The sequence below is a fragment of the Belonocnema kinseyi genome, chromosome 5 (assembly GCF_010883055.1).
Source record: "Belonocnema kinseyi isolate 2016_QV_RU_SX_M_011 chromosome 5, B_treatae_v1, whole genome shotgun sequence".
Taxonomy (NCBI): Eukaryota; Metazoa; Arthropoda; class Insecta; order Hymenoptera; family Cynipidae; genus Belonocnema; species Belonocnema kinseyi.
In genome coordinates, this window is record NC_046661.1 from 18,592,794 (window position 1) to 18,619,335 (window position 26,542).

Below are 26,542 nucleotides of genomic sequence, written 5' to 3' on the forward strand. Positions count from 1 at the left end.
GAAGGAAGAAAGAATGGTCAGGGAGATGGAAAGGAATAAAGTTAGAAGAAGTCAAAGAGTATAAATATTTGGGATATATCTTGCAGGCGAATGGAGATCATATAGCTCATGTAACAGAAAGGATAAAAAAAGCAGCAGGGGTAATGAAACAGATATGGGGAATAGGAAAACGAAGGTTAAAAAAAAATTGCAGAAGGAGAATGTGGTTATTTAATACGCTTGTATGGCCGGTTTTAGGTTATGGAGCAGAGATATGGGGATGGAAAGAAAGGAAAGATATTGAGAGTTTACAAGAAAGGTATATAAGGTGGACACTAGGGGCAGACTGGAGGACGCCAGGATATATGGTGAGAGAAGAAGCGCAAAGGGATAAGTTAAGTATTAGAGCGGGTAAGTGGGCATGGTAATTTGAGACAAAGCTGAGGGAGGGAAAGGGAGGGGAGTTGGCGTGAAGGTGTTTGATGGAAGTAGAAGAGAGGAGAGAGAGGGCGATCGAATTAACGAGTGGGAAGAAGTAAGGAGGGAGTTCTTTAATGATAGAGAAATAGAAGACGGGACTGGAGTAAACTATGAAGAATTGGAAAAAGGGAGAGGGAAAGACAATTAACAGAAAGATGGGGGGGGGGGCGATTGAGGAATCAAAATACAATAAATGGTATAAGATGATAAAAAAGGAAGGAGTACCAACGTATTTCGAAAAGGGATGGATAGAGAGAAAGTGGACCAGAATAGCAAGATTTAGTCTGGGAAATGAGGTAAGGGAGGGGATGAAGCGTTTGCGTTCTCATGCTCTCTCTCTCTCTCTCGCTTTCGTTCGCTCGCTCACTCGCTTGCTAACAAGTCCTAAATTGCGCTATCGCAGGAAATAGAAATAAGGAACTAGATATAAGACTTTATGTAAATAGTTGTAAATAAATGTATATATAGAAAGGATAAGATTGTAAAAAATATATAGATTTAAAAGGAAAGATTGTAATGAATGGAAGTCATGTAAACCCTTAGGGGACACATTATGAATAAAGAAGAAATAACATGAAAAGAGACGTGTCAAAAAAGAACAAATAGGACTTTAGAGATTTTTATTTTATTGGATTTTACTAAATATTAGGAAAAATACGAGTCTTCTTAAAGATTATTAGAACATTTAAAAGTTTGGAATAAACCAAGAAATATTTTATAAATTTTCTGAATGTTTGCAAATTTTTTAATATTTGTAATATACATTAAACGCGACTTAAATTCCTCAGCATATTTTTAACTGAGTGAAGCTTTTCTTAATCCCAGGAATTTTAAGAAAAATATTTTTATCTCCATGAAATATTTCAGAATGCCTTTAAAGTTTCTAAAGTTTATTTTTGAAATCTTTAAAAATATAAATTTCTAACAGAATTCAAGTTTAAAATTCGATTTGAATCTCTTCCATCATTCTAAATATTTCTTGAATTTACTCGATTTTTTTGTTTTTAATTTATTAATATTACCAAATTGAAACAGTTTGCTTTAACATCTTCTGCACTCTTCTTTTAAATCTTCTGAAATCCTTTAATATGTTCCAAAACCGTTTTAACTTTCCTATAATTCACATTTTTTAAAATAAAAAATAATTTTTATTATTCCTAGGAAACTAAAAAATTTTTTTTTCATATTCGTGAAACCTCAAAAAATTCTTAACAACTTGTTACAAGTTTTAGTTATTTTCATATCGTTTCGAAATTTCTGAATATCTCTTGAACTTACTCAAATTTGAGAGCACATTTTTTAAACCAAGATACACTTTAATCAAGAAATTATGCAACAAAATTACGCAAGAAAGCTTGATAAGAATTAAGTACCTTATTTTTTCTAAAATTATATAACATGGCTAAATTGCCAAATTTTACTACACACTCTTTTACATCCTTTTTAAAATGTTTACGAAATAATAAAAAACCTTTATGTTCCTTTTCAATTTTCTTTCAGAATTCATTCCATTCCATCTTTGATTGAAAATTTATTTTTTTAATTGAAAATCCAACTTTATTAAATATTTTAGTTTAGTTTTATTTTAGTTTAGTTAAATACTTCTTTTTTACTTATAATATTCATTTTTAAAGTTCAAAATTTAACGATTTTTTAAAACTTTTTTTGAATTATTTTTTTAGATGAAAATGCATCCTTTTCTAATAAAAACTGATTCTTCTTGTTTGAAAATTGATTTTTTGGTTGATAATTGAACATTTTTGTTGAAAATTCTATATTTTTTAGTTAAAAAATCAGTTTCTTATACTGAAAATTCTACTGTATCATTTTTGGTTCAAATTTTTTTTTACTTGAAAATCTAACAATTTTGTTGAAAATGTTTTATTTTTGCTTAAAAATTGACCTTTCTCAGTTAAAAATTATTCTTTTTTGGAAGAAAATTATTCTTCTTTTTAGAAATTCATCTGTTTTAATTAAAAATTAATTTCTTTAGTTGAAAATGCATTTTTTGATCAGACTTATTTTCTATTGGTATGCAATGATGGAAAGTAAAACCATACAACAATTTAAACAAATTGTTACAAGTTTTAGTTATTTTTTAATCGTTTCAAAATTTCTGAATATCTTCTTAACTTACTATAATTGAAAAGCACATTTTTTAAACCAACATAAACTTTTAAGAAAATTGTGTACAAAATTGCGCGAGAAGGCTAGAAAAGAATTAAGTTTTTTATTTTTTCTAAAATTATATATAACATGGCAAAATTGCAAAAAATTTTACACACTCTTTTACAACCTTTTTAAAATTTTTACAAAATAGTAAAACAATGTTGTGTTCTTTTTTCAATTTTCTTTCAGAATTCATTCCATTCAATTTTTGATAAAAAAATAATTTTTTTAAACTAGTAATCCAACTACATGTTAAAAAATGTAACTATTCTATTGTAAACTCGATTTTTTTTATTCAAAATATTTTTCAGTAAAAAATTCATTTCTTACATGAACAATTAAACTATTATGCAGAAAATTAAATTTTTTGTCTGAAAATTAAACTATTCTATTTTTGGTTAAATACTTATTTTTTCAATTTTAATATTCATTTTTAAAGTTGAAAATTTAACGATTTTGTTGAATTTTTAAAAAATATTTTTTTAGTTGTAAATTAATTTTTTTAAATAAAAAATAATTTTTCTCGTTCGAGAATTGATTTTTGGTGAATAATTTAACATTTTTGTTGAAAATTCGATTTTTTAAATTAAAAAAATCATTTTCTTATACTGAAAATTTAACTGAATCATTTTCGGTTCAAAATTTTTTTAATTAGAAAATTTAAGAATTTTGTTGAAAATGTGTTGTTTTGTTTTTGCTTGCCAATTGACCTTTCTCAGTCAAAAATTAATAATTTTTGGTAGAAATGTATTCTTCTTGTTTAAAAGTTCATCTATTTTAATTGAAAATTCATTTCTTAGGTTGAAAATGCATTTTTTGATCAAGCTTCTTTTCTTTTCTTATAAAATAGTTGAAAGTTCATGTATTTTTTGTTGTATATTTAACTATTTTAATGAAAAATTTTTGGGTGTAAATTTATTTTGTTAAATGATAATGTAATCATTTTTCGTTGAAAATTGATCTATTTTGTTCAAAATTCGTTTTTTTTTGTTATTTTAAAATTGATTCAAAAATTTTGAATTTTTGTTTGCGGTAGGAAATTATGGGTTTAAAAATTAAATTATTTGTTGGAAAATTCGATTTTCTACTTAAAAATTTAAATATTTTTTTGAAATTTTCATTCTTTGGGGTTAATAATTATTTTTAACGGAACATGTAACTATTCAATTTTTCGTTGCAACATTATTTTTTAGTTGAAATTCAACTATGTGGTTGAAAATTCATGTATTTTTTTTGCAATTTTGTCTTTTTGTTTGTAAACTGATTTCTTTGGTTGAAAACTGGACTATTTTGTTGTAGATAAATGTCAAAAATCGTTTTTTATTTGTTGAGAATTAATTGTTTGTTAAAAATATGACGAAGGAATGGAGCACTAAATTTGAAACATTTTAGACCCAAAAATCTGGCATCCTGTATCTAGTTCTAATGTAATGCGGGATTTCAAAAGCGAAATAAATTTGAGGAGCAGCTAGATCGTCATTCATTAAGTCGGGAGAGCTCGGTTTCCGCCTCGTGCATTTTCGGTTTTACACGATGCTGGTCTCCGCAGCATTTAATAGAACCGACTCACCGACAGGACAAAAGTAAAACACTCGCAGCTACCCGCAGGCCGGCAAACACAAAATAGTCACAAGTTCTTCAAGTTGCTTCAGGCAACAGATTTTTTATCTTTAGAAAAAAATGGTAATCCAGCCGAATTCAAAGAATTAATTTTTCCTTAATGAAAAACAAATTCCTTTATTAGGCAGGAATTTTTAAAATAATTTTCAATTTTCTATTCTTACTTGCTATCTGAAATAGTTAATATCTTGTTTTATATTTTTATGTTATTAATGGGCAATGCAATACTTCCCGCGTACTGTAGTGCGCATATAATGTTGCTATTTTAAATAATTAAGTATAAATTTAGTTTTTTTAAATAAAATGAACAAAATTAGGTTTTTCAGTTAATGAATTCAATGATTACAGAAAATTTCATTTCAACATGTCATTAATTATAGAAAATTTAATGCGTATATTCTTAGTATGTATATTTATAAAAACTTAATAAAATTAAGTTTTTCAGTCGAAGAGTTAATTAATTATGGAAAATGTCTTGGGCTAAAAATGATGAACATTTTGGCAATCACCCATATACTTACATAATTTTTTTTACTATGTAAATATTAAAAAATAAATATTTGACAGCATAAAACAAAGTTATAGGCTGTAAAAAATGCTTTAAAATACAATTAATAAATTTTCTTGATAATTTAGAAAAATTGTCTGCGTTTTTAAAGCAAAATATTTAAGAAAAAAGAATTCAATAACGTTTTTAAAAAGTTTATTAAGAATGTATTTTATTTTATAAAGGAACAATTACAAAATTTACATTTAAAAGTCTTTTTAAATAAAATAATTGAGCATGCAAGGAGGAAGCAAACAAATTTTCTAGCCAACCACCGTGTAATCGCTTTTAACCTGCAAGTTCTTGCACTAAACGTTTCTTAACAGAATTCTTGTTTCTTCTGATTTCAAAGTATTAAAGCGTTTTTGAACTTTAAAGTTCTTTATTTTTTATATGCTTTAGATAGTTTTTAAATGGTTGTTTTAGGAAATCAATTCCATATTCAAATCTTTGTAAAAAAAGTATAATAAAATAATTCGATAAATTGAAAACTGCGATTTATGAAAATTTTCGTATAGCAGGACATAATTTTTTGTCAATTATGTTATTAAAGCATTTTTGTACTTGTAACTTTTCTTCATTATTTATTACCTTTGGATCGTTGTTATGCATTTTAAATATTTAAAAACAAAAAGCATTAAATGCCTCATTAAATACGTGAAACTTACTTCGCTTTCTCAAATATTTAAAATTATTGTTTAAGAAATGTTATTTTGCATTAAAAATTGAGTAAATACAGAAAAGAGTTGGATAAATTGAAAACTGCGCAATAAATGGAGAATTTTTATTTATTGTTCATTACTTTTAGATATTTTAAAACTTTTTAAAATATATTAAGAAAAAAAAGGTATCAATCCTTTTTTGAAATAAGTAAAATTCTATTCTCAAATTTTTCTAAATAAAAAATGGTAAAATAAAGTTGAGTTCGACAACTTTTAGTTTGAAGTTGGTTGAGGCTCACCATATGACTTGGTACGATCCTGCCTTGAAATTCTTACCCAAACTTTTGTCACCGAGATCCAAGTGCTTCGATAGCGAAGCCGGTAGAGCGCGCGTTTAGGACACACTAGTTTAGGTAGTTTAGGTAGGGAGGGTTCAATCCTCAGCTAGTGCGATTTTCAAAGCGTCTAGGCGTACGATTACACGTGTAAGTAAAAGAGTGCGCGAATTACGTACTTTATTCATTTAAAAAATGAAGATTATATAACAAGAATTTTGAAAACAATTTTTTTTTATAAAAAGTGTTCAGTTGAGGCACTAGTCTATTGTTCCGATACTACATATCCTTATATTAAGAAAATATATTCTTGAAGTTTATCAGAAATGATTTCTTGGGAGTAAACTATGTTCTGTATTTGAATACATATCTATATGAAGCAACACAATAAAGTTTTAGAATAATAAACTGCGATATTCTATCTAAGAATACATTTTCTCAGATTAAGAAAATGTACGCTTGTTCCAAGCATACGGTAGCAAGTACTTATTTATTTGGAACACACTCATATGCTATCGTCCCCACTCGTACCTGCGGTTGACTTGAATCAAATAATATTTTCTTGATTCAAGAACAATTTTTTTCAGTGCAATGATGGGTCATGAGAAAAAAGGCTTGGGCGTGGCCAATCTCTATTTAAAACTTAACTTTCTAGAAAGCATGGTGCACTCAGTAGTTTTTTGCAATGACAGGTCATAAGAGAAATATATGGTGTGCGGGAAATCTTTGATACTTAAATTTCTCTAGGAAGATATATCATTTACACTTGGTGCATTTTGAACTTTATGTATAATTATAGATCTTTCCAGTAAGCGCGGCAGTGCGACCAATCAAAATATTATGGGGTTTTGAAGAAACTTTGTGGGTTTATTGCCTGTAACATAATATAGAAGAAGCCGGTTGAGAGCCATAGCCCTTCGAGAACTAGGCCAGCGCTAAACAATAGAAAAAGGTCGCCAAGGGATCAGGCCTACACTAAGAAACTTTGTACTGGTAAAATGGCTGCAGTTGACTTGCGTCCTATGGTCAGAATCGACGGGGAGCCTAGCCAAAAGCTAGTCCTCTCTCTCTCTCTCTTCCCCCACCACTTGAGAGACAGACCGATCATGAGAGGAGTAGGGCATTTTCAGAAAGGAGGCAATTGCCTTAAAATTTGAAACCATCAATAACTATAGTTACAGTAACTTGTTACTAGTAGTATAAAAGTGTTTGGCTTCCGTGTGTGTTCCCGCTTCCCGATTTATAGTTAAAAACGCAACGTTTTACAAACGTATTATCAACGTTTTGAAAATGGATTCATTGGTAAGTTCGAAAGGAAAAGAAATTATTGTTATTGATGGTTATAACTTCCGGTTGCATAGAATCAATAAAGAGCAATTTTTATTTAATATTATACTATTTTGTAGTATTTTTTATAGTAAAATCCTAGATAGGATAAATTAGTGAAGACATAATTAAATTATATAAAAAGAGTAGAAGTAATAAGTACCTAAAATAACATAAAAGACTAAATTTGTAAGAGGAATTGCTATTGTCTGTAGAAATAGGAATTATACTATAACACTTTCTATTTTTTGTATTATGGAGTAAGAAAAATTCGGTAGATCGCTCTCGAATATTAGTAAGTGACTTAGTAAGCGAGCCTAGTGTTGAACTGAGTGCAGCCGAGCGTGAAAGATGTCAGCCGACCAACGCTCTATTGAAATTCCTTAAATTTACCAATCACTCAATTTGGTTTGATGCAAGGATCATTATTACAATAATTTAGAATAATTCGAAAAGTTACAATTGAAAAACAAATTTTCCACAGTGATCAAAAAATTATTTATCAACCTCGATATTAGGATATTTGATTACGTTAAGATATAGTGCTTAGAATTTTTTAAATGCTATGACTTTGAACAATTAATGAATAATTTAATGGAAATCAATTTGAGTCCTATCATTTACTTTATAAGGCGATAAATTTCTGGATCGCATTGTCATGTTTAGTCGCATGTAATATCGCCGTGCTGCCGCATTAGAGACCCGTGTTCGATTCCCACCAGCTGTGCAATTGCAATTTTTTTTCGTCCGCTAATCTGACTGCATCAATTTTTACTAAGTCGCTTACTAATTCAGTGCGCCGATCTCTCTTGACGTTACTATAGTCCTTTGCGAATATTGCAATCTTCTGCAGATATTAACGCAAGAAATTTAGAATTTTCTTCTACTGAAATTAGTAAGTGGCTATAATAATACATTACTTGCTGGTTTACTACAGAACTTATTAAATACCTCTCCATTGCATTAAACTCCATTGCAAACTAAAAATAGTAATTATATCGAGATTTCACTGTAGCTTATATAGCCCGTACAGAAATTTCAATATTGATCTGATCGAGGCCAGAGCGGGCAGAATTTGGCCCAAATCGGGTTATCTAGATGGGGCCAGACTCGAAATGAAACGCGATACCTGTTCGGGGCCCAAGTACAGCGCCCAGAGATAACCCGTTATGGCCTCGATCGGACCCATTTTAATTTATTTTTATTATTCCTAATTTAAAGGGATTCTTACATAAAATAATATCAAAATCTTATGTATCACCTTATAAACTGAAATTTAATAATATAAAAATCAGATTATTAAGCGGTTCAGGATATGAAAACATTGGAGTATGTAAGACCAGAAACAAAATATTTGTTAAAAAATTTTTTTGGAGCAAGCTGAAAAAGCGAAAGATGCAATATAACATACATGTATTCTCATACCGATTATATCAAATCACCTAAAAATACTGTCTGGATTGGCTGTTAGCCGGGGTCTATAAGGGGCTAAATTTAACATCCACAATATTGTGTGTCCGACCTGGCCCAAGTCGGAAAGAAGGCAAATCTTTGGCAATTTCTGCATGGGATAGTGTGAAGTATTATATATAATATCCATTTTTAGATACATTTTTTGTATAAAATAAATGGATTTTATATAAATCTTTACAATATATATAAACTGTATATAATTTTTCCGCCTGGGAAGACTCTTTAAATTAAATGGAAAATTCCAAGCAGTGGAATTAAGGAATATTATTTATTTGAAGTGGGACAAAAATGTTTTAAACAATTGAAAACGACAATTATCTGACGGCGGATAAGTTGTATCTGCTTCATGATTAAAATTATATGCCCTCGGATAATTGTAGTTTTTAATTGTGTGCAGCGTTTTATCCAACTTCAGATAAATGATACCTCTGGGATTTACTGTGAAATGATATAGAATAGATGAAAACAAATAAATATTCTTATGCTATTATGTATATGTATCATTTTTCCACCTTCCTAATAAGAGTCTGTGTTTCGCTCCTTAATTCAACACCTCAGTTTAATTTTTACTTATCAAGAAATGTAGAGGGTTTCTTGTAACCGTAATTAACTCATTATAGCCCGCACAGCTTTTGTTTGTTCACACCTGAGAACTCATCTGAGTGACAACCCTGGACCCCATGCACCCCGCGCAGCTCCTGTTACACCTGTCTGCGGCGCGGCGTCAATTCTCGGAAAGGCTATATAAGGGAGAGCTATTGAAGGATTTTACTGTAGTATCAAATAAAAAAAACATGTGTAAAAAATGATCACCAACGTTGCGGCACTCATACAGCACCCTTAACAAGGCAAAAAAAATCTTCCTGCTGCGCGGGCACACTTACGTGACGTGCTACGCGGGCGGCTGGCTTCGCTCGCAATGCTTCATCGCGCCTATGCCGCGTGACTGTTGGTCCTCGCGCTGCGCGCTCGGTCTTTCTATTTACCCCACGTTTGTGCGCAAGCCTTTTACAATCAAAAGCCAAAGAATTGACAATTGTCATTTGGTGATTGTGAATTCCCTTTTGTGAAAACTCCTGCGGTTTTAACGAACAGTTTATCATCACGTATTTCATGTTTTGAAATTGATTTCTTCAAAAATGCGAACTGTTCTACATTATGTTCAACTCTATTATATCGAATGTATATTACATTTATTTCTTTTTATTACTTGAATTTTTATAGTCGCATCAACTGCCAGGGTCATTAACGAATGTACTGTAGTTTTAATTAGCAACTGCCGACATCTGTCGGGTAGTATACCAAGGGACAGAGGCAAAGCTTTCTGATAGGTCGTACGGCCTCCCTTCCTGCTTTGGGAATCGAACCCGCGACAGCGTGGCTGCTAAGGCTGCAGTGTTGGAACATAGGACACTCACTATACTATCTGAGCCACGATGACTCCCTTACATTCATTTCCGTAACTCAGTCTGGCGCTATTTATTCAGATATTGCAAAAGAAAACACAAAACTCATTTCTAATGATTACTTTAATATTTGTTTCTTACACGGAGAAAAATGGATGTTTAAATAAAAATGTTCAAAGGGTAAGATTTTCCCACCTAACATGCAGATATTCATGCCAAATATCTACTATATTTTTTAGATGTTAGGCTTAAAAATATTTTTATGTTAAACTGAAACACATTCAGATGTTAAAATCGTCCGGGCGCATGCGCATCATGCATTGGTATTGCACGACTATATTTGATAGCTATATATTTTCGATATTACAATTATGGAATATTGCAATTTGGGAACAGTTCGAAGGAATGAAAATTAGCTATCCTTAATTAAAAATGGATAACTAATTTTGTCTGTCTACACGAAGGAAGTGTGATCTTAAGTTTCAGTTGAAGTATTATTCGAACACATTTGACAAAATGTTTATAAATTTAATATCAATTTTGAGTTTAAGTAACCTCATATATATAGAACTTTAAATGCAGATTACAGATAATTCGTTCTCCGCTTACTTAACTATTTTTATTTTGAATTACAAATATTAAACATAATCTGAAATCGGCTTAATGGATCATCTGATCGACATTTCATGCCCTTTATCTGTTTTTCGTGCATGTACCAACAAGAAAGTTTAATTTTAAGTTCACAAATAAGTTATTAATTCATTTCTTAAATGACCAGAAATAAGTAAAATCCTCAAATATTTACAGACGTTATTTGACATAACCATACATGTAATCAGTGGCGGACTGGCATGGGGGCGCCACCGGAGCCACCGGGGTTTCCCGGCTGCGTCCCCTTGGTTGGCGCCCCAAAAAGTTTATATTGTTCAAACAAATAAACATATGTTAGATTGAATTGCAATTGAAATAGCGCAAAGAATATCCAATAATATCCACGGTTTACACTTGTACTCCTATAAGTAATACGAGTAATGTAAAAAGTGTCCTCCAATTTCTTTTCACACATATTATTCTTATGAAATCCCCTAATGCATGTTTTAGATTCTATTAAAGAAAATATTTTTTAAATGAATAATATATTATTCATATTGAAACAGTAAAAGAGAAAGGAATATTCTTGTCATCAACTTCATTACAAAATTTTAAATTCAATTGTTTCCGATGCAATCCATAATATATTTATTTATTAAAAATGTAAAGGACACCTAAATTCATTTTTATGGCCGCCCGTAAGTGTTAAGTTTAAATTCAATTTCTATAATAAATAGACTACTTATGAGTCGAAATGTTCTCTAAAACAAGTTATTAGCTTATTAGTTATTAGCGAACTTTTCTACATTACGTTCAACACTATTATATCAAATGCATATTAAATTTACTTTTGTATCTCGGCCCGGGATTGCTTAGTCAGTTATTGCAAAATAAAGTACAGATTTTTTAAATTAATAATTTAATATTTTTGTTTCTTATTTTCCTCTAAATTTTATTCTCAGCTACCCTAAAAAATGTATCGTTTTAGTCAATTTATATTAGTACAATTCATTATATGAATTTTTTAAAGATTAAAACGAAGCTGAAAATAAAAACAACGCGTTAAATATAAAATGATTAATAACGAATTTGTAGCTCTTTTGTGGGTAAATAAATTTCTTCCATTAATTATTATTTTCGTAGTTTGTGTCTTTTGCCCCAAAAATTAATTCTTTTAAAAACTTTTTCTGTTGTTATTTTATGAATAAAACATAAACTACGCATCCTATTAAAACGTGATTAACCAATTTGTATTTTTTTTAAACGCACCATATTTTTAAATTAATCTTTTTTTTGTAACTTGCATAGTTAGACCACGAAACAGAATGTTTTATTAAAAATTTGTTGTTTGATCAAAATTTGAATTTTCGATTTTTTTTTTTAATTCAAAAAGTTGTTATGACAGTCTTTCAGGGGGGGGGGGGCATTACATACATCTAATACGTTTACGTTATACTCCTTAAAACAGTTTTTCCTTTATTCCGATGACTTTTTTTTAGGAGTCGTCCCCAGTACCCAGTCCGCCACTGCATGTAATATCTCGGATATTTCAGTTGAACGTATTTTCAATGAAATTTTATTTTTAGCCCCCTTAAAAAATGTATATCATTTTAATAAATGTATATTATTACCATTCATTATATGCATTAGTATTGAAACAATAGTAGTTTTATTCTCTTATTTTTATTACTAAAAAAAGCGCATTCTATTAAAATAAAAATTTTTATTAAACATTTTACTTAAACTTGTGTCGTTTTTCCATACATTTTATTTGTTTATATTTAATTTACATGTAATTTAAACAAAAAATGTTGTTGAATAAAATGTTATTTTATCTTGTGTCCTTTTTCCAAAACTTATTATTTTACATTTAATATACTTTTATAACCAGAGTTTAGAACAAACTTGTAGATACTTTCGGTTACACGACTTTTGTCTTTTAATTTTGTTCGTTGTTGTGTTGTTTTTCCATAATTTAAAAAAAAAGTTAAATGTTATTTTTTACGATTAAAACAAAAACTAATATCTCTGACAAACTTTGTAGTTATTTATGCGTATTTTGTGGATAATATAATTTAAATCAATAAAAAATATATATAATTAAATAATTTAATAAACAAAATTGGCAACATCGAGAACTTCTGCTTTTCGAGCGGCGGTCCGATAGGTGAACGGTACGTAACCGGCTCCCACCGCGCAGCGTGACAGATTTCACGCGATTGGTTGGCGCTCTCTGTGTGCGCACGGACGGCTGGTGCGTGAGTCGTTTGCAACATACTGCAGACGTGTTTTCTTGTGCACACTTAACTGTACATACACTGACAAGTATCTCACTGGACTATTTTACGAGTAAAATGAGCCGTTGTGAGAAAAAGCATGGATTCCCCATAAGACGTCATAAGCAGTTAACCGGTTTAGACCGCGGACCTATGCTCTAGATACCAAAACGTGATTTAGGAAAACCCTTTAAAAACACAAAAAGGAATTTTGCTGTTTCGCTTGCGGGATATTAACTGCATATAAAAAATGTTTCAGAAAATACAAAAAAATCAATTTTGAAAAAAATGTCAGTCAGTAGGCTTAGACCGCCCTGCCTTCAAATAAACTTATTAATACATATCAAATAAATACCATAAAGAGAAATAATATGAACATTCTATACATTTTAATGAGGATTAGTGATTACCCTCAGAGGCCCTCAGACATAAATATTTGTCTTCAAGTTAAAAATATTCGTCTTGTCGCGAGCTAGACATACAGGATAACTTGAAATTGTCTTGGAATAGTCTTTGCCCAAGCCAAAATCAATACCAAATATTATTACCTGGGTATGCTTCAGTATTAGTTTCTTATGAATTAAAACTGTCCAGCATCTTTCTAGCAATAATATTACTTGAAGGAATTATGTTTGCGGAATCAATAGGCGTATACGTGTGGCAAATTTAATATACTATTATATCTAATCGAAATGTAAAAGCAATATACATATATACTAAGGTCGGTAAAACAGAGTGAGTGAAAGTTTAAAGTTCTTTTATGCGACCAAATCTGGTCAAACATTAAAAAATAAAGTAATAACCTAAGTCAGAATTTTCACGCTGCTTTAAGGTTTTAGGGAGCTTAGTCATTCGCTAAATTAAACTTTTCGGTATAAAGCTCAGTGTGTTTTATGTTTAAATACAAACAAATATTACGCATTATTATTTAGAATTAAAAATTACTGCTAAAATGATTTTTAATTTGTGTAAAGTCAAATTAACGGATTTTTTTAAGAGCTTGTCAATACGCATGTATATGAAATTTAATATACAGCCTCGCACTGAATATCTCATAGGCCAAGTTTTTAGATTTATTATAAAATTTGTATATTAAATGTTTATTAAAATCGCAAACTTTTTCAGCAGTGTACCTAGTGGATTCCGATGTACTTTCACTTATTTGAATCTCACCAAATTGTTGGCCCATGAGTTTGAATGTCAACTTAAGAAGGCTTCAAATATTATTATTTTTTTAATTAAGAGGGCTGTGTACTAGCGTGGGAACTCTGAGTTGAGTGTGCGAGAGAGATAGAAATATGATAAGCATGCCCAAAAGGGTGGAGCTTGTTAGTGACAAAAAAAATGTTGACAGCCAATCATAGTTGGAATATTTTCAGAAAAAAACAATACGTAGTAAAAAAAGTTTGAAAAAAATTGCCTGGGAGAAAGTCATCATCAGGGGACCGTCAACTTGGGTCAGGCATTGTCTGGAAACCGTTACCCTTGCGGCGGGTGGTAGCTTGTCGAGTGGACGGTTTTTGGCCTCGCGAGACCTTCCCATTGTTTGAGATTAGACACAGCGGAGAAAAGTCCTGACTTTATACAATATTAATAATTAAATTTTAATATACTGCATTAGCATCCTTATATTATTCTGAGTAAATCAAAAAAAGGTTGATAAAAATCGGTCCATATTTTTAATCTCAGCCACATAGGTTCCTATTTCCCAAAAGGGAACGTGTTTTCTTCCTTGCAATTGTACCGACAGATAACCTCACAGAGATGTCTTCTATTCCACAAAAGTGTTCATATTTCAAGATTATTTAATTCCTTCTATAGGTTCACAAAATATGTGTGATAAATTGTCTTAATTCCTTCATGTGGAATATAAGATTTGAAAATTTAATTTAATCAATCCAAGTCCGCCTCTCTAGAGTTAAAATTATTTTAATTCACACATTTAAATAGATTTCTTTTATGCATTTTTCCAGACGTTTAAATAAAAAATTAAAATGTAAATAAATATAAATTTCAATATTTTTCGAATTTATAAGTTATAGAAAGATTTAATAATAAAACATAGGTTAAATAAATGCTATCGTTATTTTTTACTAAATCGATTGAGAGGAATAGGATTTTCACTTTTTCTGTTCCCGTTGGAGGATTTTTAGTTCCTGACTCTTTTAGGAATCCAAGCATACCGCACAAGTAATAATTGTTAACAATAGTTTTTCATTAAGTAACCGTGAGGAGTCGAAATAAAGTTTGAGACGCTGAAAATACTCTTTTTCTATTTTCGCCTGATTGAAACATATGGTGGAGATAATTTCTAAATATACTTGATATCAAATACAAATTTGGATTGCGATTTCTCATTCTACTAGAAAAAGTCGTTTTTAATATTAGAATCTTACTTTTTTATTGTTAAGTAATCGTTACAAACCGTGAAATTGTTCTTCAAAAGTAGGGTAACTTTGACCAAGTATGTTTTTAATATCAATATAAATTATTAAAATTTGTGCTAGCAGTGCGAGCCTAGTACAAATTGCTGAAGTCGCAGTACTGGGCATCTATACGCGGCCAGTACTGGCAGGTAACGCTTTACAATGCTGCCTTGTACTGGTTCTGTACTGTCAAACCGTCGGCGGACGTTTCCGTATGTTTTTCATAAAGGATCTAGTCTATTAATTTTTAAAATTTTAGGAATAATCATCACAAGGAGTAATTTGTTGTAATTTAACATTTTATTTGTGAAACATTGCTGCGTTAGGCTGGCGAATTGTTAAAAATGTATAGAATTTATTTATACTTTTTATACAATACATTAATTCGTGGGTCAATCACAATCCATTCCACGTCTATATCCATTTTTGAATTATCTTGAAGCCTTACAAATATTTTTAAAGATTTGTTTAAAATTAATAAATTGATAATGACTCTGAGAACTTTGAAAGTGATTACAATAATTTGAAGAAATTTTCAATATTTTCGGGTATTTTATAAACTTCAAAGACATTTTCACCAGCTTTTTACTTAGAAGTAGTTTACGTGATTTGAAAACATTCGAAGGCATTTTTTAAATTGATTTCATTACTTTTATGTAATTTTAAAGCTTTTGCGTTACTTTAGGGTAAACAATGTTCTAGAATTTCTGAGGATATGAAGCGATTTTAGAGGACGTACGAGGTTTTGAAATATTTCAAAATATGTAATATTATCTAATAAGATTTTTTAAGGCTGTCTATGATTTTGAGGGTTTTAACAAATATCAATGTACTTCAATACATTTTCCATGCAGTCGTAAAATATAATTTCAATATCTTATGTTATTTTTAAATATTCCATTTCATTTTGAAGATATATAAACAATTTCAAGGGATTTTCCAGGGTCTTAATAATTTTATGGAATTTTAAAATTGTAATCGATTTCACAGAATTGTTTGTGACGATCTGAAGAGATTTTCAACAATTTTTTATAATTAATTTAGAATTCGCCCTGAAATCTTATTAATTTATCGTAAATCCTATTCAGTTCTTTTAATTTCTTTAGAGTTCTTCTAAATTCACTTGAATCTACCCAATTGAACTACTTTTTCCATTTTTGTAAATTAGAAAGTTCCCATGTAGAAATTCCCATCGGGTTTTAGTAGGCCCTGGATATATTCCCCTATTTCTAATCGGGCGCTCGTCGGGAAAAATGGAGAAGGCCTGACTTCAAATACTAATGGCCCTATTTAGAGTGAATACTTATATTTCATTTTTAAAAATTATATTACAAATTAAATTTTTAACGCCATGAAGTATCGAACACCTACAGCTATACCTAAATCTATCGCCTAGTAGTCGGGAGTCTTAACCATTACGCTGAACCTTCGAGTTGATAGTCGATGAAAAAGCCATACTCATAAGCTCCAGATCAAAAAATTTTGAACTCTCTTTTTCTAATGAAATATTTATTATTATAAGATGTTATTTACATGTAAAATATAGGAACTTTAAACAGGAATATCAATAAAATAATTTTTAAATAACTAATTTCAATCGATTGAAATTTTTCTTCGTGTAATATTTCGTTTTTTTCCCGTTGTAGACTACATTAAAACTTTTTACAATGGCAGGAAATGTAATTTTGTCTGAACATTTACAGTTTTTCGTAGGGGCGGATTTTTTTCTTCAAAAAAGCAGGATAAGATAGATTTGCCATACTTGTATAGGAGGTACGAAATTCTTCACTAGAACCTGATAGGGCACCCATAAGTTTTTTCTAGACTAGATATTCTGATAGAGGCCTCAACCAGTTTTTTCTGTACCAGATATTTCGATAGGGGCCCCAAACATTTTTTCTAGACTAGATATAATGATAGGGACCTCATCGGCACCCAATTTCAAATAAGGAAAGATGGGGAAATTTCTGTACGGGTTGTGAATATTTAAGCTTGCGAAAGCGAGGAGCGCAACAAAAATAAATTTGTCAAATATTATTTTTTGAAAGTGTTATAATTTATAAAGCAATATTTCAGTATATTCCGAAACTATCTCCATGATTTGCTTCGATCAGACGATAATTCATGTAGAGCATTTTCAAAATTTCAAATTTTATTTCTATTTCTTACGAATATTTTATATTAAAGCATTGTTCACAATTATAAATGATGTGTTATGCTTGGATTAGATTGTTATGCTTTTTGAGACATGTCGTTTAAGCGTAATTTCTCCGAAAGTATTGTGAAAAATATGACTTATGTGGTATGCCTGGATTAGGAAAATAACGAGCTATGTGTATGTGTTATCAAAAGTGAAATAATGTTGATTATATCAAAAATAGGCTTGTTCAAATTTACCCTAATTCGGAAGAATTATTACATTCAATTTTTCATGCGAAGAGTGACTCCTAAAAGTATATATCATTAGAATCACAATTTTAAGAAACGCCCAAATCCGTTGAGCGTCAGAGTAGTATTTTTAAAATATTTTTTGGGAACTTTAAAATTTCGTTCATTTCATTGGTGCCAAAGAGAAAATTCAGAAACGAATCCAAGAAGGTTTTCTTGAGAATGGTGCCAGATGTGAATTCCAGTTTGCGTAGGTATTAGTGATCTTCCGGGCAATGCAACTTTCCGGGGTGAGGTAAAGGGTAAGCACTGCATTGAGTAGAACAGCGTGGGCATGCCTAACGCTCTCTCTAGCATTTGGCTTTTCGTTTATGCATATTTTTTGGTATTTATTTCAAAGCAATAATTCTTTCATAAATGTTAATTTTTTCAGAAAGACTTTATCTACGTTTATGCGACATACAGTTTTCGACATAATCATTACAAGCCGAGAAATTGGCCTTCAAAAGTAGGGTAACTTTGACCAATCATATTTTTAATATAATAAACATTATTTTACTTTTGATAACACATATCCATAGGTCGTCATTTTCGTAACCCAGGCATATCACATAATTCATATTTTTCACAATACTTTCGGAGAAATTACACGTAGACGACATGTTTCCAAAAGCCCATGTACATAGCCCTCTTAAGGATTTTCTTCAGTTTGTAAAAGAATGATTAAAAAGTTATTTTTAATAAGCTGCAAATTTACATTTCGCCAATATCTTTTTAATTTTCTGAAAATAAAATCTTTTTTGTGTTTGTATCCAGACATTTTGTTGTAAGGGCAATACAGATTACAGATAGAAACAATCATTAGAAATCTTTCTAGTATTTTAATCTTTAACAACTTTTAGAAAATGTTGCATTTTTCAAAATCGGTTGTTAAACTGTTTAGTATCTTTAATACAAGAAAATAACCAAGAATTAGTCAAATCTACGTCTTAAGTTTTGTCTATGACATGAAATGTCCATTAAGCGTTCAATCTTTTTGTGATTATCCGTGACGAAGAAGGAAAGGGGTATAGTAAGTATTCAAAATAGCGTGACGTAGTTTTTGAACAGTCCCTTCTAACGATTAAAAAATACTTAGTTTGTTGAATAAACTTGTGTAGATTCCTCCCGTTTAGAATTATCTGTGCGGGTTTTTGCTTTGTAAAGCTTATTTGCGTAAAATCATTAACGCCTCTATTTTTAGATTTGCAATATGACAATATATCAACCGTAATTTCCGTTAGAGACATGTATGTTTGTGAAAAAGTCATGAACTTGTAGCTTAGTCTTGAATGCAGGAAAAATGATGAAATACTGAATCTTATTTTTATAAGAAATTTATAGACAAACTTCGGACAGAAATTTCACACTTTTCTCCTCAATGAATGTTTGCAAAATGGAATATATTCCATAATTTACTATATAGATGGACTACCAATAGACCACCCATCTTACGGTAGTGAAACGTGGCCATCGGTGTGATTTACCGTGGTTTTGCTGGAAGCCGCTGTCATTTTTAGGTAGCAGCTGCTTCCAGTGGTACCCTGCGGTCTAAGAAGAACTTTAGGATAAGCCACAAATTTCTAAAGTTTTCGTACAAAAATTTAATAAGGGATTCAAGACAATCCTCTAAATAATAAAGAGTCCACAAATTATCCCATGACTCTCGAAACATTAATAAAATTTGTGACCTATATCCTAAAGACTTCGCAATCAAGTAAAGTTTTGACAACTTGTTTTGCCCTTCAGTTTTCTACTGATTTATTGCGTGTATTTATACCGAGTTGAAGAACTTTTAAAAGTTCCTGATTGTGTTTACTTCATTGTTCAATTTATAAAAGTACCACAAAAAATATTGCCTTATGTTAAAGTATCAAAGCACTCGCGACTCCTTTGAGACTTGTAATTTTGAATAATTCTACAATTTTCTGTGTCTATATTTTTTTCTGAATTTCCGTTACATCCTGTGCTCAGGAAATAGTACAACGAAGGTTTCGCGCTAGCACGTTTCGAAAAGAAAGGTTCGTAGCTTATTATCCAATCGTCTAATTATCGAGCCCCGATACGTCCCGATGGTCTAGTTTAATAATACGGGCTTGAGGGTCCCTCGTTTTCTGCACTAATTTCTTGCTGGGTCCATTGCTTGAACAGTTGGTGTGCGAATAGAACGAAAGATGCCTCTTCGCCTGCACCAGCTGGTCTAGGAGCGAGGAAGTATGCTTATGCTTTTTTTATGTTTCTCTATCGCAGAAACCGCTCGCCAATCGCATGTACATGTATCTACGCGTTATTCTTCTTCTGTTTTACTTGCATGGTATCAAAACTAAAAGAATATTAGAAGCATTGCTTTCCTAATGAATATTGGTCAAAACCTATAATTTAAAAGATAAGTGTCATATTTTGAATGGAAAATATTCAAAAGGCTAATATTTAAAAGGGAATTAAAATGAAGAGCTAAAGAAAAAAAAAAGAGGATCACATTCTTGGACGAGAGAATGTGATAAGAAATTATAAACCGGGATATGAAAGGATTCAATTTTTGGAGAAATGTGGGGGAGAGTGACCATCACTGCGTCGCTGTAGGTGTAGAATGTAAAGTGTAAAGTAGGGTGGTCCAAAAATGCATTGAATTTTTTTTTAATTTTCATGCATATCCTAAAATTGGTTTGAATCTACAGAAACTAAATACGTTTTTTTATTGAAAACAATAATGTATATTTAGAGATTCTGCCCGATAAAGCCCCATTAAGCCCCGTGAAGTTTAACACGTTATTTCTATAAAAAATAGTTTTTTTGTAAATTTTACTCAGAATCGTCTATATTGTACGTAAATCAAATTAATACTCAACATTGCTCTTTGCCATGAGCTGTACAATACAAATGAATGATTACTTTTTAAATATCACTACAATAAGTCAGTTTTATAGGGTCCCAAAAAAACCCCGTAAACCGGGTAAAAAAATTTTGGTATGGGATTGATCTAGGAAATTATTTAGGAAATCGCATAGGAGTGATCTCTCAGACAGTATAGTAAAAGTATGGCTGATGAGACGATTCCATACATAGAAAAAACTAAAGTTAAAGTTTGTTGCATGTAAAATTTCCCGCTGTTAAAGTTTACATCCTATTTGGTGAAAGTTTATCCTACGATGGAATAAAAGCTGTCATCTGCTATGGCGCCCTTAGCATCAATCGGAAAACGGCAAAGTATGAGGGTATTGGAGCTATAAATTGGGGCACCAGATTTAAAACAACAAAGAAAAAACGAAAGCTAAAATTTGTTGCAGGTAAGACTTGCAACGGTTGAAAATTAAACATATTTCGGCGCAAGTTTTACGGAGGTTAGGAAAATAATTCTGAACTCGTCGACTGCGTCACGCTGAAGTGAGAAAATTTCGGTAAAACATATAAAATCAACAACAGAAAACACAAACAATTATGTTCTGACTGATATATCTCCTACGAAATAAATCACGTTATTGTATACGAATTAGAACTTATTTATTACCAGTTAGCAAAAAAACAGATGGAACTCCCCATTTCTGTACAATGTAATGAAGTTAAACGACGACAGATGACGCTGGCGTCGTAATTCTCGCTGCATCTCGAATAAAAAATGGAGCGTTTGTAAGACGAAAGATTATCCAGGCAAGGATAAAAATCGAAAATTATCTTCGATTCATGAAAAATTTGTCTGGCAAAGTTAATTTTTGTTACGGTAAATTTTTCACCTCGAATCGATGTAAACTTTATCTTTCGTTTTTTCTGTGTACTTTATGTATATTTAAATAAAGTATAGTGGATGTATATCTCAAATAGAGCTACAATATATAATGTACGATGCAGCTAAAGTGTAGCTGATGTTCAGTCAAATTATGGCTGATGTATATCTCTTAATTGTAGCTTAAGTAAGTGAATTATCTTTAAACTGGTCTACAGTATATAGAAAAAGTATGGCTATAGTAGATATAGCCGTATTATTGACGATGGGAGGAAATTGGATATCTGAAATACATGAAAATAGAGATCCGGAATCATGATTTTCACAATATCAAAGTCGAAGAATATTGTTTGTAACTTTTGAAATATTTAAAATGCTTAGAAGTCACATATTAATTGTAAGATTTAACATTTCACATAATCAACAATTTAAATATATCTTTTTATGCTAAAAACATTATGTTCAGGAATCAATGATTGCACAGCCACACCAGAAAAAAGTGTGCGGATCTGGTAACAAGATACACGTATTCCTATGGATTTTGGGGCGCTGAATTCAAATTCGGTATCAAAAATCACCCATCACGTCATGGTTGAGCCATAACCTCAAAAAATGACGAAAAATCATGCACTGAGGTAAATAAATTTCAAAATAATGCCAGTGATGCAAATTTTCACTTCAAAAACATGTTGACAACTGTGAAGGATCAACCCTTGCCTGATATCAACTTATTTAACATAACGTTATCCAACAGAACCTGACCTTACCTAACCTGAATTAACAGAAATTTATTGAACTACACGTAAAGCTCTGGAAACATATTTTCCCAGTAGCAAATGTGTGCTACATCGAATGGGTCAACTCGAGCCTAAACTAGAAATAAATCTAACCTAGCCTAACCTAACTTAACCTAACCTCACGAAACACAATTAAACTGATTGTGTTGTCCCGTTGGGTTTGCGGTACCGTTTCATTCAGCTTCGGCTTAACCTACATAGAGGTTTAACCTATCCTAACATAAAAAAACCTGACCTAACCTAACCGATTACGCTGGAAACCCTGTTCTTACGTGCATTCATATTTTGACATTAATAGCAGTAAATGTCTGGAGTTTCGTAACCGCTTGTTGCTAGCATTATTTGCTTGTGTCTGTAACCAGGGCACCTCCACGTGGTGACGTGGTACGCTTACATAGCTACACGTGTGGTTGAATTTCATTTGCCTAAGTTAGGTTAGGTCAGGTTTTGTTAGGTTACGATAGGTTAAACCTCTATGTAGGTTAAGCCGAAGCTAAATGAAACGGTACCGCAAACAAAACGAGACAACACAATGAGTTTAATTGTGTTACGTTAAGTTAAGTTAGGTTAGGTTAGGTCGGATCTTTTTAGGTTAGGATAGGTTTGACCTCTTTGCAGGTTAAGCCCAAGCTGATTCAAACGGTACCGCAAACACAACGGGACAACACAGTCAGTTTAATTATGTTTCGTGAGGTTAGGTTAGGTTAGGTTAGGATAGGTTAGATATATTTCTAGGTTAGGCTCGAGTTGACCCATTCGATGTAGCACACATTTGCTACTCAGAAAATATGCTTCCAGACTTTTACGTGTACTTCAATAAATTTCTGTTAATTCAAGTTAGGTGAGGTCAGGTTCTGTTGGGTGAAGTTATGTTAAATAAGTTGATATCAGGCAAGGGTTGATCGTTCACAGTTGTCGACATGTTTTTGAAGTGAAAATTTGCATCACTGGCATTATTTTGAAATTTATTTGCCTCAGTGCATGATTCTTCGTCATTTTTTGAGTTTATGGCTCAACCATGACGTGATGGGTGATTTTTGATGCCGAATTTGAATTCAGCGCCCCAAAATCCATAGGCATACGTGTGTCTTGTTACCAGATCCGCACACTTTTCTTTTGTGTGGCTGTGTTGTGGATCTTCATATATTCCTTTCTCTTAAGACATCGAAATATCTCATGAACTACGTATCTAACGATACAAATGTCTGTAATAAAAAGTTTTATTTTCGAGGAGGAAAAGCGACCCTGCAAAACAATTTACCCCGCACGTCAACCCCTGTAAGCCGGAGTGGGGGGCTTTAAAATTTCAAATGGGAACTTATATCTTTTATATATAGATTCAGATTCTCCATGAAAATATGTAAGTTTTATTTGTTTTTATTTTTCGATTTGCGTCAGACGGCGCTGCATTGGCGAAAAATGACATTGTGAACTATTCAAGGAATGTGCTACCAAACGAAAGATAAAAAAGATAAGCAGTTATTTTTTTTTGGCTTATTAGTATGAGTTTGTTTTTGAAGCTTCGTTACGCTGCTTACGTTCGTTTTTGTAGGATTGGGTGACGTAGATTCTTTGATTTGGGTGGTTCGGTTGTGCTGCTTACGTTCATTCAGGTTGGATTGGTTATGTTGCTCACACTGAGAAACTTTGTACTGGAAAATTTACTAAATTTGGTTACAATCGAGGGACCAAGGCGATAACCGTAAGCTATGCTATTTTTATATAAAATTTACCTATTGATAATACGAAGTCTTAGTATTTTTTATAATAAAATCCTAGATAGGATAAATAAGTAGAGACATGATTAAATTTTATAAAAAGAGTAGAAGTAATAAGTACCTAAAATAACATAAAAGAATAAATTTGTAAGAGGAATTGCTATTGTCTGTAGAAATAGGATTTATACTATAACACTTTCTATTTTTTGTATTATGGAGTAAGAGAAATTCTGAAGATCGGTTTCGAATATTAGTACGTGACTTAGTAAGCGAGCCTAGGGTTGGAGCGAGTGCAGCCGAGCGTAAACGATGTCAACCAAACAACGCTCTGCTGAAATGCCTTAAATTTATCAATCATTCAATTTGGTTTGATGCAAAGATTCTTATCACAATAAATTAGGATAATTCGAAAAGTTACAATTGAAAAACAAATTTTCTACAGAGAGCAAAAAATAATTTTTTAACTCCGATTTTAGGATATTTGATTACGTTAAGTTCTAGTGCTTAGAATTGTAAAAATGCCATCACTGTAAACAATTAATAAATAATTTAATGGAAGTCAATTTGACTGCTAGAATTTACTTGATAAGAGCGATAAATTTCTGGATCTCATTATCTAATTTAACCGAATGGAAAATCGCCGTGTTGCCGCGCTGGAAACCCATGTTCGATTCCCACCAGTTTTACTTTAATCACATTTTTCTGTTTCAGCTTGTAATATAATCTCCCTGCTTGTATATTATAATGTATAAATTATATATAATCGTGTGTACTGTACAATTGCATTTTAAATAAATATAATAGTGCGAAAGAGTTCAACATCCATAATAAATAAGTCTACATTTACGTCATATGCTCGTGTAAAGGAAACGTATCGTGACCTTCAAGGCGACGCGGCGCATGTTGGGTTTATTTTTTTTTCGTCTGCTAATCTGACTGCACCAATTTTTACTAAGTCGCTTACTAAATCAGTGAGCCGGTCTCTCTTGACGTTACTATAGTCCTTTGAAAATATTTCAATCATCTGTAGAAATAAATGTAACATTTAAAAATTTTTTTTCAATTAATTTTATAGTTCAGCATGTAGTTACTGGTTACTACTCGGAGTAGGAAACACTACAAAAGTTCCGCTATGTCCCTCCATTGCAAACTAAAAATAGTAAAATCTAGTCTGGACTTTTAGCAAATATTGCAGCTAAAGGTTTCTCCGTGTACATTCGTTTTGATTATATGTGTTGGTTTTGTTCGTTTCTCGAAGTCAAATATAACTGTCAGGCTTTGAGTGCGCGACAAAAACATTGTCTTGGCTGACAATGTGGCGACGGTATGCTAAAGTTGAAATAACACGGTCTTGAAACGCCAAAATGTTACCCTCCGCGTCCGACTTCAACCCTGGTGATTTAAAGAACGCCAGAGTTAGCTCATACGACATCAACTCATCCTTCACATTTCTGTGAAAAATGCTGTGCAACTTCTTGTCGAGAAACTGTTAGCGGAAGTTTTTTTTCGCGTACTTTGTTAATCCAGTTGTTCACAAGTGAGTACTCGAGATGGCTAAAGTAGAATGCATTTTGCTCACTCCTGGTATTGAATTCAAGGTCAAGTGTTTCAGCCTCATTCGCTGCTCTATACAGAAACGCTCCTTGGCCCAATTCTTTATGTTTTCTTACCATTTAAGAAGAGGGCCATTTTCATTTGCGACTATATGTTCTGTAACACGAATAATACTGTTGTGAAGACATTCAATGCTAAGTATTCTGCGCCGACCTTGGCGGCATGAGAAGTAAAGTCGCGCAAAATACGGTTTGAGGTACACTGATTTGTTCATGTGCATAACTTTCCATAACTGGATATCGAGGGATGGGCGCCCGTCCTTTATACATGGAAACACTCCAAATGTTTACCGGGACGGTAAACATGTTCGCTGCAGATGCATTGTTCCTTGGCAACAGTATATATAGGTCGTCTCTCCAGCGCCAAGGTGTCGTATAGCGTTTCTGTTGACGATATCAGGGTCTTCGGGAATGCCATTAAGTTTTACTTATTTAAAATTAACCTCGGTGCAATTTTCTAATCCAAACTCCATTCCAAGCTTTTGATTCCCAGTTTTGCCGCAGAAGTACCCTTAGGAATGGCGAAGTGCGAGAGATAGTGGCAATAATGTGCTCTCTGAAAGCAGAAGAATCTTTTCCAACAATTGTATTTGATTTCGTACGATTGCTTCTTTCTTGTAAGCTATGACTTCGATAGTGATATGACATGAATTGGTTAGTAGTTTACAATGTTCTTGCATAGCAGAAACTTTAAAAATTGAATAACTTAACGTCAATGACTTAATAACTTACAAGGAAAGTCTTTCAGGTGTGCCTCGCCGATTTGATTCTCACTTAAATATGTTGTACTACTCGAAAAGCTAAGCGGCACGTATTTTTTTTATATCTGCGGGAAAACACTAAGGGGGTGCAAGAGCCCCTCAAAAATAGGGGTCTCAAGTGTCGATTGTATAATATTGTGTATAAAAACTAAATTGATTTCGATCAAACCTACTGGAAAAGTTTTCTCGTGATGAAAGATGAATAACGTAATTCA